Below are 16,982 nucleotides of genomic sequence, written 5' to 3'. Positions count from 1 at the left end.
AGGTCTGGGAGTAGCAGCCAGACAGGAGTATTTTAAAGAGATGCCCAGGTAATTTCAATGTGTCCCAAAGTATAGGAACCACTGGTACAGATGTTGTTTCGTAGTGCCCAGGGGAATATAGGTTGGTTTTTTGTTATCATTTGAATTTTTTCCCTTCAACTATCACACTGAGCTAATATTACTCTACATTTTGCCTTATGCTTCATTAATCCAATTACTTGTCAGTTTCTAGTAAAGCAGGTGAATGTAATTCAGTCACAATTTCACCATACCTTCACTACTAGAGAGTGAAATGGCTAAATGCAAACATCCTACATTTAAGCTGTCTTGCTCATGTTTCTGGGTTTGTCATTGTTGTTATTCACATTCACTCATTCATTCATTCATTCATTTATTCATTCACAGATGAAGTCTCACTCTATCACCCAAGCTGGAGTGCAGTAGTGTGATCTCAGCTCACTGCAACCTCCACCTCTTGGGTTCAAGTGTTTCTCCTGCCTCAGCCTCCCAAGAAGCTTGAACTACAGGCACACACCACCACGCCTGGTTAATTTTTGTATTTTTAGTAAAGATGGGGTTTTGTCATGTTAGCCAGGCTGGTCTTGAACTACTCAAGTGATCTGTCTGCCCCAGTCTCCCAAAGAGCTGGGATTACAGGTCTGAGCCACTGCACCTGGCTGTTGTTGTTTTTTAGAGACGGGTGGGTTGCCCAGGCTGGACTTGAATTCCTGGGCTCAAAAGATCCTCTCACATCAGCCTCCCAAATAGCTGAGACTGAAGGCACATGCCACAACTCCTGGCTGCCTTGCCCTTTAAATGATGAAATGTATAAATGGAAAAGAAATATTATTGAATGCCTACTCTTTACATATGATATATTAATTGCTTAGCCAAAAAACTCTTGAGGAGAGACCGGGTGCAGCACCTCATGACTGTAATCTTAGCACTTTGTGAGGCCAAGGCAGGAGGACTGGTTAGGCCCAGGAGTTCAACACCAGCCCTGGTAACACAGTGAGACTCTATGTCTACAAAAATAAAAGTAAAAAATTAGCCAGGTGTAGTGAGTGATGTGCACCTGTAGTCTAAGCTCCTTGGGAGGCTGAGTTTGGAGTTTCACTTGAGTGTGGGAGGTCAAGGCTACAGTAAGCCATGGTCATGCCACTGCACTTCAGCCTGGGCAACAGAGCAGGAAACTGCCTCAAAAAAACCAAACCAAACAAACAAACAAACAAAAACTCAAGAGTTGGTTTTGGTGCTTGAGTCAAAAGAACTGGGCTATGGGCAATCCTGGGACAAGGCAAACTTGTGAGATAGGTAGAGTTAGTTTTTTGCTACCTTCCTGCTTATTGATATCTAATTACCATGAAACTTTTGTCCAGTTTCATAGGCAATTGTTGACTATCATCCACATGCCAATGACTTACAGGTTTATAGCACCAGTCCAAATACCTGTTTGACATTTCAAGTTTAACATGTCCAAAAGTAATCTTTTCATCTGCCTCCATCCCCTCCAACCAGCTCCATTTACAGCCTTCCTGGTATCCACTGAGGGCAACTCTAATCTATTCCAGTTGCTCATGTAAATAACCCAGGACTCATCCTTGACCACTCTCTTTCTCATACACCCACATCCAAACTATCAGGAAATCCTGTGAGCTCTGCTTTCAAAATCACCCTGAATTTATTCAGGTTACTAGTTAAAAATATAAGGCACAGCTGGGAGCAGTGACTCATGCCTATAATCCCAGCACTCTGGGAGGCCGAGGTGGGTGGATCACCTGAAGTCAGGAGTTCGAGACCAGCCTGGCCAACATGGTGAAACCCTCTCTACTAAAAATACAAAATTAGCTGGGTATGGTGGCACATGCCTGTAGTCCCATCTACTCAGGAGGCTGGGACAGGAGAATCGCTTGAACCCGGGAGGCAGAGGCTTCCGTGGGCTGAGACTACACCACTGCACTCCAGCCTGGGCCAGACAGAGCAAGACTCCATTTCAAAAATAAATAAATAAATAAATAAATAAGTAAGTAAGTAAGTAAATAAATAAATAAATAAGGTTGGGCGCGGTGGCTCACGCCTGTAATCCCAGCACTTTAGGAGGCCGAGGTGGGTGGATCACCTGAGGTCAGGAGTTTAAGACCAGCCTGGCCAACATAGAGAAACCCCACGTCTACTAAAAATACAAACATTAGCTGGGTGTGGTGGTGCACACCTGTAGTCCCAGCTACTAGGTAGGCTGAGGCAGGAGAATCCCTGGAGCCTGGGAGGCAGAAGTTGCAGTGAAGTGAGATTGTGCCACTGTACTCCAGCCTGGGCCACAGAGCGAGACTCCGTCTCAAAAAAAAAAAAAAAAAAAAAAAAAAGAAATGAAACAAAGAAGAACAAGGTCAGGGGTTTGAGACCAGCCTGGCCAATATGGTGAATCCCCATCTCTACTAAAAACATAAAAATTAGCTGGGCGCAGTGGCAGGCACCTGTAATCCCATCTACTTGGGAGGCTGAGGCAGGAGAATTGCTTGAAACCAGGAAGCGGCAGTTGCAGTGAGCCAGGTTGCAGTGAGCCAAGATCACACCACTGCACTGCAGCCTGGGCAACAGAGTAAGACTGTGCCTCAAAAAAAAAAAAAAATACATATATATATACACACACACATATAAGGCAAACTTTTGCTTTTGGTAGTAATAAAGATGGAAACTTAGAATTTTTAAGAAGGAATTCTAAGGAAAAAGTTTTAGTGTGGTAGGGTTCCTTCCCACCTGTAAGAGGTAAAAGAAGCTATACAAAAAATATCACACTGTGATCAAAGTCATCTGGAATTAATCTACCAGAAAATATGCAAAATATACCAAAAGTAATAAGAAAGAAGGGGAGGAGAAAGGCGATGGGGGAAAGGAAGGTGGGGGAGACAGAGAGAGAAACAGAGAGAGAGAGAGAGGAATATGGAAAGCTAAACTAGAGTAAGTTCCTAGGTGGAGCTTGTTTCCTATTTCTAATATACTGTAAATAACCAAATGCAATAATTTCCTCAGAAAACCTTTATATACCTTAAGGATATATACTATTTTAAATCTCCCAAATATTCAAATATTTAATACTTTGAACAGATTAAGCACCTGGCACAAAATTTCAGACTGTGATTAAATGTTCTTGTTATTCTCTATAAATTTAAATACAATGAATTGAATTGGGGATATTACTCTACATTTAAAGTAGTGATTTTCAAACCAATACATCTTATATGATGTACTTTAAAATTTCCTTTTTCATTTTCATTTACTATAAAAATACTTTTTTAAATTTCAAGAAAAAAAACACAATTTCAAGTAACAGATTATTTTTCCATGTTCTCCAATTATTTTACACACAGATACATGAAAACACACACTGAAGCCATATGGCCACAATTTTTATATGACAAAAATGAAAGTATAGGTGCAACTTTGAATTTTTAGCTTTAGCTTTTAATATTTTTTGCAAAATAAGAGGAAAAATCTTTCAAAAATATTTTAAACTGGATTTGAACGATTTTCTCATTTACATGTGTCACTGAGAGAAAGAAATATGAAACCCCACAGATCCTAAACCAAGAGTATATATGCTAAAAGAAAACTCAAGTTTCTCACCAGAGACAGAAGGCCTGCCTTGTGAGAACCATGCATGTATTCTCTTCTACCATGCATGTATTGCCTTTCTCCTCTTTAAAATTCATTTAATTGGTTCTAATGAAGAAGAATGGGACAGAGGGAAATTTAAAAACCTATACTCTACTTCATCCTAAAGACATTAAATTCATTCTTATAGAACAGTAAGCGGAAATTATCTTATTTTGACAGGATGAATAATATTCTGATATAAACATATTACCTATAGTGTCAATTCAAAGGTAAATTCCCCAAGCCCCAAGCTTTTGTTTTTTTTTTTTTTTTTTTTTTTTTGAGATAGAAGACGGAGTTTCGGTCTTGTTGCCCAGGCTGGAGAGCAATGGCGCAACACTGGCTCACAGCAACCTCTGCCTCCCAGGTTCAAGCGATTCTCCTGCTTCAGCCTCCCAAGTAGCTCGGGAGCTGGGATTACAGGCATGCGCCACCAGGCATGGCTAATTTTGTATTTTTAGTAGAGATGGGGTTTCTCCATGTTGTTCAGGCTGGTCTCAAACTCCTGACCTCAGGTGATCCGCCCACCTCAGTCTCCTAAAGTGCTGGGATTACAGGTGTGAGCCATTGCGCCCAGCCTCCAAGTTTTTAAGTTTCTATTTGGATGATGAGGTGCATATTTTATAAAAAGCCTTCCAGGTTCTTTAACAATGAAAACTTTAACTCAGAAATAAACATACTCAAGACATTTAATATGTGTGAAAATCTAAGTTTTTATCTTATAGGAGTTGATTGTTTCTTGGAATGTTGACTCAACATGAAGGAGATAGGCTGGGAGTTCCTGTGGGCACTAGTTGTAGGCAAAAATATCTATCTATATAAAAGTGATGCTAAACAAACTAATTTTGTTTCATTAAAGTGCACAGGTCTTAAGGGACAAGTTCATACTAATGCCCTTAGAAAAAGAGAAAGCATTTCTCCTGGCTCAGGGTTGTGATTACAGCACTTTGAGAGGCCACGATGGAAGGATCATTTCAGGTTAGGAACTCAAGACCAGCATGGGCAACATCGTGAGACCCTGTCTGTCTACACAAAAAAACAGCCAGGTGTGTTGACATGTGCCTGTAGTCCCAGGTCCTCGGGAGGCTGAGACAGGAGGATCGTTTGAGCCCAGGAGTTCGAGGCCATGGTGAGCCATGATTATGCCACTGCACTCCAGCCTGGGCGACAGAGCAAGACTTTTTAAGAGACAGGGTGACGAAGCCTGTGTCTTAAAAAAAAAAAAAAAAAATTACAACAGAAGTCAGGATAATAGGGTAGGGTTACACTACAAATAAGAAATTGAGATACTGTGCTATTTATCTCTATGCTACATTCCACACTATTGGAAGGAAAATACCTAATAAAATCAAAAAGAGTTGTGTAAGCTATTATTATTTTCCTGTCCTTGAAAAATGATCCTTTCAATTGTCCCCTTTGCCAAACTGCTCCTAAGTTTCTTCTGAGTTCTAACCTTGATACTGTTTCTTGATCCACTGCTCCTGACTTTTTAGTTTTCTTACAGCTCTAATAGTGTATGGCAGGGGTTTAAAACTCCCTAGCAACATAACCCCGTTCAAATGAAATTTTAGATAAAAATCTCAAGTATTTCCCTAGATCTCTGTTCTACTAATGTTACTCTACAGCTCTTCTATAATTTTTTCATATGTATTCTATCACTAATTTAAAAGAATAAATGGGTAACCTACAAAAAGGGGAAAGCTCATAGTAAACTTCATTTATTTGATTCTCCAAATTCCTTCGAAATATTTATGTGAGTAGGGTGTGGTGGCTTATGCCTATAATCCCAGCCCTTTGGGGGGCCGAGGTGGGAAGATTGCTTGAGCTCAGGGGTTTGAGACCAGCCTGGGCAACACTGTGAGGCCCTTGTCTCTACAAAAATATTTAAAGAGTAGCTGGGCAGTCCCAGCTACTTGGGAGGCTGAAGTGGGAGTATCTCTGAGGCCTAGTAGGTCTAGGCTGCAGTAAACCACGATAGTGCCACTGCATTCCAGTCTGGGTGACAGACACACCCTTTCTCAAAAAAAGAAAAGAAACAGAAAAAGAAATACTTATGTGAACACTAACATACATTGCGATTGTTACCAACTCAAAGACCGCAATAACAGTTGTTTACTATTGATGAATTTTAAAAGATGGTTTCCACAGCAAATAAGCTCTGAAAATCATTATTCTATTTTCTTCCTAGTCATACCATACATGCCTAAATACCAAAAACAAAAAAAATTAAACATCCCAAAAACACTGCTTTGGGACTTGCCAAACATGACAAAAAAAAAAAAAAATCAGCAAGAGGTTGTGGTCTTGGAGTGATTAAGCCAAAACGACTTAGAAACATAATCACATACCTTCCCCCTGCCCGATAAATTGAAAAAAAAAAAAAAATCCTTAATAATCTTTTTTTCTTTTAAGATCACACTGTTAAAAAGAGCTTTACTTTTAAAATATTGACAGTCCATTTGGAAACTATTATTAACAAATAACTACACTACAAAAATACACTTAAATAGCCGGGCACATTGGCTCACACCTATAATCCCTGCACTTTGGGAGGCTGAGGTGGGTGAATCACCTGAGATTAGGAGTTTGAGACCAGCCTGGCCAACATGATGAAACCCCACCTTTACTAAAAATACAAAAAATTGGCTGGGCACGGTGGCGTGCCCTGTAATCCCAGCTCCTCAGGATGCTGAGGCAGGAGAACTGCTTGAACTCGGGAAGTAGAGGTTGCAGTGAGCTGAGATCGCACTGCTGCATTCCAGCCTAGGCAACAAGGGCACAACTCCATCTCAAAAATAAATAAATAAAAAATAGAACCACTTAAACACATATTATATAAAAAGCATCTGATAATAAACAACAGCATCTGAGATTTACACTAAATTAGTAAAAATAATTATTCTCAATTGATGAGATGAATGTTACAGTTTTTCAGAATTTGTCTAACAGGTTTTCCGGTCTTCACCAGAAAGCTCCCACCACCCCTGCCAAAAAAATATTGATGAGATGATATCTCTCTCTCCTCTGAGATACTATAACTTGGTTTGTATTTAGTAATATTTATTTTTTTTTGAAGTTTCAAAAAACATTAATGGAAGGTTTATGAAAGAAAGTACGGGTTATAAAACATTGCAAAACACCAAGCTAGATTAGTTCATCAAACTATCACAACATGTGGTTTATGTTAGCTTAATTTTTTTCATAAAATAAAAAGCAGTCTAGACTTGCCGGTAACTTTTTTTAAATTAATGAGATCTAAATATGCTGTTTAAGAAGGCTTAAAAAATGTGCACATGATACATATAGCATTATGAAAATTCATAAAATGTTAACGGTAATCTCCAGCATATGATGTACTTATTTCTATACTATAAAGTACACTAAAAAATAAAATTTGAACTGCAAATATACATTTTCTAACACTACTAAAATAATTATTATAAAATATACATTTCCTAGCACTACTAAAATAATTACTTTCAATAATACTTCACAGATGCTAGGAAAGCACAAAAGGCACAACAAACTAATGTCATAATGTGTAATTAAGTGACCTGTTTCTAACAAATAGAATATAGCAGAAGTAGAAGTGATGGAATGTAACATCTAAAAATGGGTTAGGTTAGTGGGGCCAAGATGGCAGACTAAAAGCAGCTCATGTGCACTGCTCTCACAGAGAATAAGCAAAAGGGCTAGTGAACACTGACCCTGCAGGCTGATCATCTGAGAAACAATGTTGGGATCTATCGAGGCAGCAGGGGAACACAGAGAACACAGAGGAATGAAGCTGGGCACCAGCTTGTCTGGGCTGAGCACAGAGTCAGGAGAACCACACCTGGAAGGGTGAGTGAGAGCCCCCAGGGGGATTCATACTTTCCACAGGGACCTGTGCAAGACTGGGAATGGGAGATTCCCCCTGGCCACCCTGTGCCCCCCATCCCCACACTTCTAGACTGAGGCAGAGAGCCACTGGGATGTTTGGTGGAGGCAACTCTGAAGTGCAAGGGGACCTCTATAAGCCTTGGGCCCTGGAGCAGATCAGCACCAGTGTTATAGCCCCAATAGAGGCTGCCACTGCAGTGCCTGAAAGCAGTATTTCTCCACTACTCCTTGCTGGATGGGGCTCAGCAACAGCCTCCAGCCCAGTGGTCCTGCTTCAGCCAGAATTTGGCTGGCCACTCCACCTACCCTTGCCACAGGTAGCCAGGCAGGCAATGCTTGCTAGAGCTTCTAGCCCAGCAATCCTGTTTCTGTGTGAACTCAGCTGAAGGACGCAGCTTCCTGTCATCCCAAGAAACGCCGGGACAGCAAATTACATGACCCTACCCGCCCCTGTCACTGGTAGTCAGGCCAGCAATGCTTGTGAGAACTTCCAGCCCAGCAGCTCCACATCTGTGTGAACTCAGCAGGAGGGTGCAGTTTCCTGTTGTCCCAGTAAACACCAAGACAAGAGAGCATGCCACCCTGCCCATCCCTGCCTCTGGTAGCTGGGGGGCAACACATGCTAGAGCTTCCGGCCCAGGGGTCCTGCTTCTATGGGAACTCAACTGGTGGGCACAGCCTCCTATTGTCCCAGCAAACACCCAGGGGGCAGGGTGGGTGCCTCCACCCACGCCCACCACTGGTAGCCAGGTGAGCCATGCCTGCTATAGCTTCTGGACCAGTGGTCCTGTTTCTGCCTGAATTTGCCGAGGGGTGCAGCCTCTTGTTGCCATGGAAACAACCAGATAGCAGAGCAGGCAATTCTACCCACCCTGCCTCTTGTAGCCAGATGGGCCACAACTACTAGAACTTCCAATTCAGGGTTCCCACTTCCACCTGAACTCTACGGGCAGGCACACCCCATGCTTCCCCAGGAAGCACACAGATAGTAGATTAGGGCTGATGTGGCAAGAATGCAGCCTCTCTGCCAACTGAGGACCCCAACTGAGGAAGCTCTGTGGACCAGAACACCCCCCAAAAAATGCAGGCACAGAGAAAGTAATCAGAGGGCGTTCCTCCAAGACCCAGGAACAGACTAGAATCAAAGCTCGTCAACTGAATCCACCTTATACCATAATCAAATCCCCAAGGGCATCAAAGAAGAGAAAAGCAAAAAAATCCATCCAAAGGACAGCAACATCAAAAACTGAAAGAACATCAGCCCACACAAATGAGAAAGAACCAGCACAAGAACTCTAGCAACTCAAAAAGCCAGAGTGTCCTCTTACCTCCAAACGACCACAGTAGTTCCCAGGCAATGGTTCTTAACTAGGCTGAAATGTCAGAGACAGAATTCAGAATATGGATAGAAAAGAAGATCATCGACATAGAGGAGAAATACAAATAGATTCAGCTTTTTGAATACCCTGAAATGTGAGAAACATAAAGAAAAAAACATTTGGGATCAACTGGAGATCTTCCCAGTAATCCAAAGGGTAATTTCTTCAATAATCATGGCATCTAAAACGGCTTATTTTCTCCAGACATTACCTAACCTAAAAACTGAAAAATCAACTATCAAGAAAATAGGGCCCTGTATTTCTACTTAAAGGAAAAGGGAAAGTAAAGGGAAAGCATTATTTATAAAAAGTAAGTTTTTGTTGTTCTTAGCCATTTCATGTGAATTTGAGTGAACTAAGATTTACTGCAAAATTTGTGCTGATAGTTCTATTGTATCTCCTGGAATGTAAGACTGGATATGAGGGGTACAATTTCATCTATGTGTATACGTTGATACTCAATTATATGTATATACTTATATAATTGAAATGTATTAAGTATTTTTTACACTATTTCAATCTAAAAGATCTCTACATACTCCAGTATACATTTTGATATGTTTATATATATATATTTTACAAGATTATAATCTGTGTACTTGGCCTTTCATAACCATGGGTTCCACATCTGTGTATTCAACATACTGTATATAAAAAAATTTTTTTAAATCTGTACTGAACATGTAGACATTTTTCCTTGTCATTATTCTCTAAATAGTATAACAACTATTATACAGCATTTACAACTATTTGTATAGCATATACTATGTAACAGTATAACAATTACTTATACAGCATCCAAACCATGCATCCATGGTTTGTGTGTGTTCCTCTCCAAATCTCATGTTGAAATGTGATCCCCAATGTTGGAGTGGGGCCTAGTGGGAGGTGTTTGGGTCATGGGGGTGGGTCATGGGGGTAGGTCATGACCTATGACCCTCATGAATGGCGTAGTGCCCTCCTTGTGTTAGTAAGTGAGTTCTTGCTCTGAGTTCAGAGTTCACAAGAGATTTGGTTGTTAAAAAAAAAGTGTGGCACCTTCCCCCTCTCTCTTTTGCTCCTGCTCTCTCCATGTAATGTGCCTGCCTCCCCTTTGCCTTCTACCATGATTGGAAGCTTCCTGAGGCCCTCACCAAGAGTGGATGCTGGCCCCATGCTTCCTATATAGCCTGCAGAACCTGAGTCAAAATAAATCTCTTTTCTTTATAAATTACCCAGTCTCAGATATTCCTTTAAAGCAATGCAAATGGACTAACACAATTGGGTATTCTAAGGAATCTACAGATGATTTAAAGTCTATGGAAGACTATATAAAGGTTATATATAAATGCTATGCCATTTTATATCAGGGGCTTGAGCATTCATGGATTTTGGTGTCTGTGGGAGGTCTGGGAGCCAATCCCCCATGGTATGAAGGGATAACTATATTCACTTAATGTAATGAAAATATGTAACTTTATATTTTATAATATCTATTTCATTATATTCTATTTTTGTTTAAAAGACAGGATCTTGCTTTGTTGCCCAGGTTGGAGTGTAGTGGCATAATCATAGCTCACTGTAACCTCAAACTTCTGGGCTCAAGTGATCCTTCTGACTCAGCCTCCAGAGTAGGTGGGACTACATGTATGTGCCACCTTGCCTGAATTTTTTTTTTTTTTTTTGGTAGAGTGGAGCTCTTGCTATGTTGCCCAAACTGGTCTCGAACTCCTGGCCTCATGTGATCCTCCTGCCTAGGCCTTTCAAAGTGCTGGAATTACAGACATGAGCCACCAGGCTCCAACACACTCTAATTCTAATATAGCATCAATGTTTATTCCAATGATAAAAGTTCATGCTTGCTACAAAAAAATTTTATATCAGAATGCATAAAAGGGAAACAAAGATAATAAATATATCATGCAACAATCCAGAGAGAATGATCATTAATATAATATTTTGGGATACTTCATTACTTTCTTCTATGTCTAGTTCCTCACATATTTTATACAAAAATGACATCATGCTATTCATACTGCTTTGTAACCTTTTTTCCCCTCTTAATCATAGAATTATTTTTATTTAAATAATTATGGAACTACAGAATCATTTTTCTTCCATATTTTTTCTACTTATATGGAGTATAAGTGTGTAATCTATACATTTTACACATAGTTGATTTCATCCTACATATCGTTTTGCAGTCTGTGTTCTTTATTTAAGACTGTATGAAGGGAAATTTTCCATGCCATCATGATGTGTCTGGGCACCTGAATTTAATTTGGCCATTTGGGGATGGTTGAACTTTAACTTCATGCTTCAAAATCTTTATCTGACAGTACCAATATTCTAATATTATTTTTAATGGCTGTGCAGTATTACATTGTATGGTTGAACTACATTTTACATAACAGCTCCCTAGTGACAGCAGTTAGGTTGTTTCTAATTTTTCTCTATTATAAAAAATGCTGTGATGAATATCTATGCCCATACATTTTTAGGTACTGGTCTTAATAAGACAGATATTTTAAAAGCAACACAAGGAATTCTTTAACAAGTGGTCTTCTTACCTTCTTACCTATCAGCCTGCCTGGTTATCTATTCCTTTCCAAAAAGATTTTGAGATACCTTATAAAAAGAATTAAAAATTTAAGTGAAAGCAAAACTACCAGGTTAAGAGAAGAAAAGCAGGTATGTATGTCAACAGCAAAGTCCAAATAGTTGATCTAAGAATAAAACTATATATATACACATACACATGTATATGTGTGTATGTGTGTGTATATATATATAAAAAATATTTTTTGAGACAGGGTCTCACTCTGTCACCCAGGCTGCAGTACAGTCACACAATCCTGCCACCTCAGCCTCTCAAGTAGCTGGGACCACAGGCGTGTACTACCAAAACTAGCTAATTTTATTTTATTTTTTTTTGCAGAGACAGTGTCTCACATGCCCAGGCTGCTCTAGAACTCCTGGGCTCAAGCAATCCTCCTGCCTTAGCCTCCCAAAGTGCTGAGATTAGGGGTGTGAACCATTGCACCTGGCCAAAACTACATCTTAAGATTTCCAACTGGAATAAAAAAAACATGTTTGATTATATAATTCTTTTTGAAGGAACAAAACGAAGCATAACCTCCTTGGAGACTTTTTTATGTAATGAATTATATTTAAAAGCCAAATTTAATACACAATATCCTTCACTACCACTCATATCAAATACAGAAACAAAGTCAAAAGGGGTATCTTATGGTTTATGCTTATGAACATTAAAACTCTAATCAGACTGAGAGATAAACTCCACATACCTAGCTGACTCTCTTTATCTACTTTAGATACCTCTTTTACTTCAAAGGAAAATAAATGGTTTTAGGTATTAAAATATTCACATTAGGCCAGGTGCGGTGGCTCATGCCCATATCCCCAACACTTTGGGAGGCTGAGGCAGGTGGATCACTTGAGGCCAGGAGTTCGAGACCAGCCTGGCCAACATGGCAAAACACGTCTCCAGTAAAAATACAAAAATTAGCTGGGTGTGGTGATGCACATTTGTAATCCCAGCTACTCAGGAGGCTGAGGCATGAGAATCACTTAAACCTGGGAGGTGGAGGTTGCAGTGAGCCAAGATGGTGCCACTGCACTCCAGCCTGGGCAACAGAGCAAGACTCTGTCTCCAAAACAAAAAGTCACATTAAATCAGAAGTTTATCTCCAACTGTTTAAATTATCGTTTTAAAATACCATGAAAAATACTGAAAAAGAAAAGAAATAAGGAGACAAACAAAACAAACAAAAGGGCACCAAATGGGACAAAGAATGATTGGATAAAGTTTAATTTACATAGTAAAAATCTTATTAGTTAGGTGCTGAGGGTATTGTTTTCTAAGACAGAAAAATGTCCCCTCTCATTTCCTTTTCTGAAAATAAGAGCTTCCTAAATCTTGTTTGTGCTGAAGTCAAAGCAGTAGTAAAAGTGATTTCCCTTTTACAATAATGTCAGTGGTTTCTTCCCTTTTTTCTTTTTTTTTAAAGAGATGGAGTCTCGCTCTTCCCTTTTCAAGATAGAGCCAACCTCTCTAAAGTTGAACAAAAATGAAACAGATAAAAATAGAAAATACGAAATTCTATAAAGGTTGGTTATATTTACTATGAAAGTTTAAAACATGCATATATAAATGGTAACTAATGTTTTCCAACAATTTACCATTTGCCAAGCAGATACTAAGTGCTTAGGAAGCATCCTCTCATTGCTACTCATGATTACTCATTAGTTTAGATATTTCATTAAAGTATCTTTAACACATAAGGAAATTGAGGTTAGAGAATTTATATAATTCGCCCATGATCACAAGAGGTACTCAGGCTGAAACTCAAATCCAGATTCTGTCTCCAAAGCCTGCATTCTTAATCAGTATGCCAAATATACAACTATGCCTAAGATGCCAGTTTTAATCTTCATTCTCAAAAGATATTTTCATCAGATTTAGAATTGAATCGACAGGTTTTTTTTCTTTCAGTACTTGAAAGATGTTGCTCCACTGTTTTCTAGCCTCCATTATTTCTGCTAAGGCCATGATCACTCAAATTGTTGTTCCTTTATGTATGTTTTCCTTTTTTGAGAAAGTTGTGGCCATTACAATTGTTTCTACTTCTTCCTATAATCTCTCTCTCATCTCCCTTTGGAGGTTCAATTACCTGTTACTCCTGTTATTACTCCTTTGCTATTGTTCCACAGGTACCTGAGTTTCCTTTTCTGGTTTTTTTTTTTTTTTATCTTTTCCCTTACTCTTCTTCATATTGGTTATTTTGTATTGCTATCTTCAAACTGACAGACCAATTCCTCTGTCATTTCCATTCTGCTATTAAGTCCATCTAGTAACATCATTTTGATTTCAGATATTGTATTTCTTAGTTCTACAGTTTCCATTTGATTTTTTATATTATCTTTTTTTGCTGAGATTTCCTTTCTTTCTAGTGAAACATATTTCTTTACTTCATTAAGCACAGTTTTAATAGTTGCGTTAAAGTCTTTGTCAGTTCCAACATCTGGATCATCTTGGGGTTACCATCTATTGACTTGTCTTTTCTTTGAAAATAGTTCACATTTCCCTGGCTCATATATCAAGTAATTTTAGATTGTATCCTGGATATTGTAAATGCTATGTTGTAAGAACTCTGGATTCTGGTTAATCTTTCTGAAGAGTGTTAATATTTTTGTTTTAGCAGGCAAATAAACTCTAACTGAAAACTCTCTATGTCTGGTGAGGAGAGAGACTCAGATCTCAGTTCAGATTGCTTTCAATTTGCCCTGGGCATGCATGTAGACTATGCAAGTCAGAGAGTCAGATGAAGCATTTCTCTTTTCTTGGGTTCCTTCCCTACTCTTTGGTAGCACTGGCCCCCTTTCCCTGGTTCTTTTGGACAGAATAATGGGGGGCTTCCTAGTGAAATATTAGTTATGCCATACTGTGTCTGCCCTCAAGGCAAAGCTGCAAAGAATGAGAATCTCACTCTGTAAGGGTTGCTTTGTCAAAGTTTGATACTGATACCTTCCAAAATCTATCTGCTTTTTGTTCCAGATCCCACAAGTAATTGATTGTTACATTTTTTTTCTAGGTTTTCAGTCATGTGCAGGAGCTTACTTCTCCCTACTGGAAGTAGAAGTTTCTTAAAAATTTAAAAGCACATAAACTTATACATAATTTACTTCATATTCCTAAAGTACTAAAATAACTTTTGCTCTCCAAAGTGCAGCTATTCCACATGTTTAAACAGATGTTTGCTGACAGCACTGACTTCTCCAAGATCCAAAGCGAGGAGAGCAGTCAATTAAACTCCAGTCTCTTCTAAAATTTTAATCCTAGGTTGGTTTCAGATGGGTTAACACAGTCATTCAACCCTCAAGTATTTAAGAGAGGTACCTGGAACTGACTCAGGTCCTAGATTTAAACCTGTTCAGTGAACTGTCCACCCCTATCTTCAAAGTACAGAGATAAAACAGGTTCTTGTATTCTCTATGAGAACCTCCTCCTATTCCTGCTTCCTCTTATCTGCCCTTTTTACAATCTGAAAGTTTTTTTTTTTTTTTGAGATGGAGTCTCACTCTTGTCACCCAGGCTGGAATGCAGTGGCGCAACCTCGGCTCACTGAAACCTCCACCTCCCAGTTTCAAGTGATTCTCCTGTCTCAGCCTCCTGAGTAGCTGGGATTACAGGCACCCGAAAGCACACCCAGCTAATTTTTGTATTTTTATTAGAGACAGGGTTTCACCATGTTGGTCAGGCTGGTCTTGAACTCCTGACCTCAGGTGATCTGCCTGTCTCGGCCCGCAAAGTGCTGGGATTACAGTTTTAAGCCATGGAACCCAGCCTACAATCTTAAAGTTTTATCTGTCTCTGACATGCAACATAGATGCCTTCCTCACCTCCCCAGAATCCTAATTATGCATATTTTAAATTGTTTTCTAGTTTTGAAAAAACACTCTTTAGTGAAAAACAAAAAAGCAAAAACAAACAAAAAAAAACAACCAAGGCTTTCCAAGGCTTTAAAAGTTCCCAGGCCTTCTTTCAAGAACATAACCTACAAAATCTACCTTGAATCATGTACCTGTTTAACTTAATCGCAAAACAGTTTGGGTTCTCATTCCACAATAAAACTAGCAATAATCCCTAGAAAGAAGCAAAGGTCTTTGTTTGCAGAAAGCCTTTGTATCTGGAGTTTACAGGTATTTCTTAACTTTACACATCTTTTCACATATCTGCGTGAGGGCTACAGTAAATATTACTGCATATTAGTCATTGATCCCCTTGACTTTACTTTGGTCCTTGATAATTCTCTTAGATTGCAATTTACACAGTATGGTTCTACTACGAACTGATTTCTATGGTGTGATCTACATGACAGACATACCTTTTTTATGTGGAAACCTGAAAAATGATTTTAATACTTTAGGTATTTCTAACTAAAATGACATTTAGATATCCCAATGGATAAGTATTTAATAAATACACTCATATATAATATTTTCTATTTTGTAATGCAAAAAATTTTACTACATTGGACAAAGATAAATCAACTAGCAGTATATTACGATGTGCTTTGACCTTTAAGATAAAGAGTATCTTATTTAGGCAAATTATTCTTATTTTGTAATGAATTACAACAGCTAACCCTGAGATGGGGAAGGAAATATAAACCAACTCAGGTTTGGTTGTAAAGTAAAATTGAAGAATGTAGTTACACTAGCCCTTATATACCACTAGGGTCTTTTATTTCTGAGTTTCTTCTTTGAGCAACTTTATTTGTAAACATTAGTATTTCATATCTTATTTTCTTAGAAGTTTTCCAAAGAAAAAAGGATTCTTTTTTTTTTAAAAGAATAAAACTGATTCTACCCTACAATTACTGTCTGAATGTATTCATCCTCTTTATTAATTTAAAATGCATAACAGAATCTTAGGGGTCCTGTTTTTCCTATGCTCTGTATTTTAGTATTTCATCATCCTAGGGTTTATTTAACCATTACTCATGAATTATTTCTTGGGAGATATGCTAAAAATAAAATAATTAAAAAATAAAATGGAATCACCTAAAAAGATGATCCAGTAGGAAAAGAAATCATTTTTATATATTTCAGCTCTCATATTGTTTTCCACAGTATAATATCTCTGAAAGCAGAAAAGCATAGAAACCTCATTTTTGCAGTCTTCTCTTCAGTGGCTTTTATTAACACCATTAAGAGTTCTGAAACCAGTTTTGGGTTCCAAATGGTAAGCAGAAGTAAGCTGGCTTCATTCCCTCACTAGCGAAAACCAAAAACAAATATATGGTGCTGAGATTATTGCTAGTAATATCCCATAACTCAAATGTGTAGATCAACGGTTCCAAGGGACACAAAAAAATGAAAAAAACTCTAAGCAGACAGAAAAAGAATCAGAATTCAGTATCTATGACACCCCTCCCCACAACCTGCCTGACACCAAGTATGTGGAAAATTTCCCTGACCCACAGTGTCTAAACTTGAAAAAGTGAGACTGAAGTAGACAACCAGTTTCCCCCACCATCTTAGGGTCCTGGTGGCCCATGGGGT

General features: G+C 38.7%; 1 protein-coding gene and 1 non-coding gene across 3 annotated transcripts in view; one reads left to right on the top strand and one right to left on the bottom strand.

The window, feature by feature from the left end:
- Nucleotides 1-16,982, bottom strand: part of POLK (DNA polymerase kappa) — a 98,348-nt gene that overhangs the window by 63,919 nt on the left and 17,447 nt on the right. The gene's annotated exons all lie outside the window — the stretch shown is intronic.
- Nucleotides 6,571-6,631, top strand: LOC117066234. Its single transcript, XR_004430216.1, has one exon. It is a non-coding gene; the product is annotated as a U7 small nuclear RNA (small nuclear RNA).

Source organism: Trachypithecus francoisi, unplaced genomic scaffold (assembly GCF_009764315.1).
Source record: "Trachypithecus francoisi isolate TF-2019V2 unplaced genomic scaffold, Tfra_2.0 Lachesis_group2, whole genome shotgun sequence".
Classification (NCBI taxonomy): domain Eukaryota; kingdom Metazoa; phylum Chordata; class Mammalia; order Primates; family Cercopithecidae; genus Trachypithecus; species Trachypithecus francoisi.
This window is presented reverse-complemented; position numbering and strand designations above follow the sequence as displayed.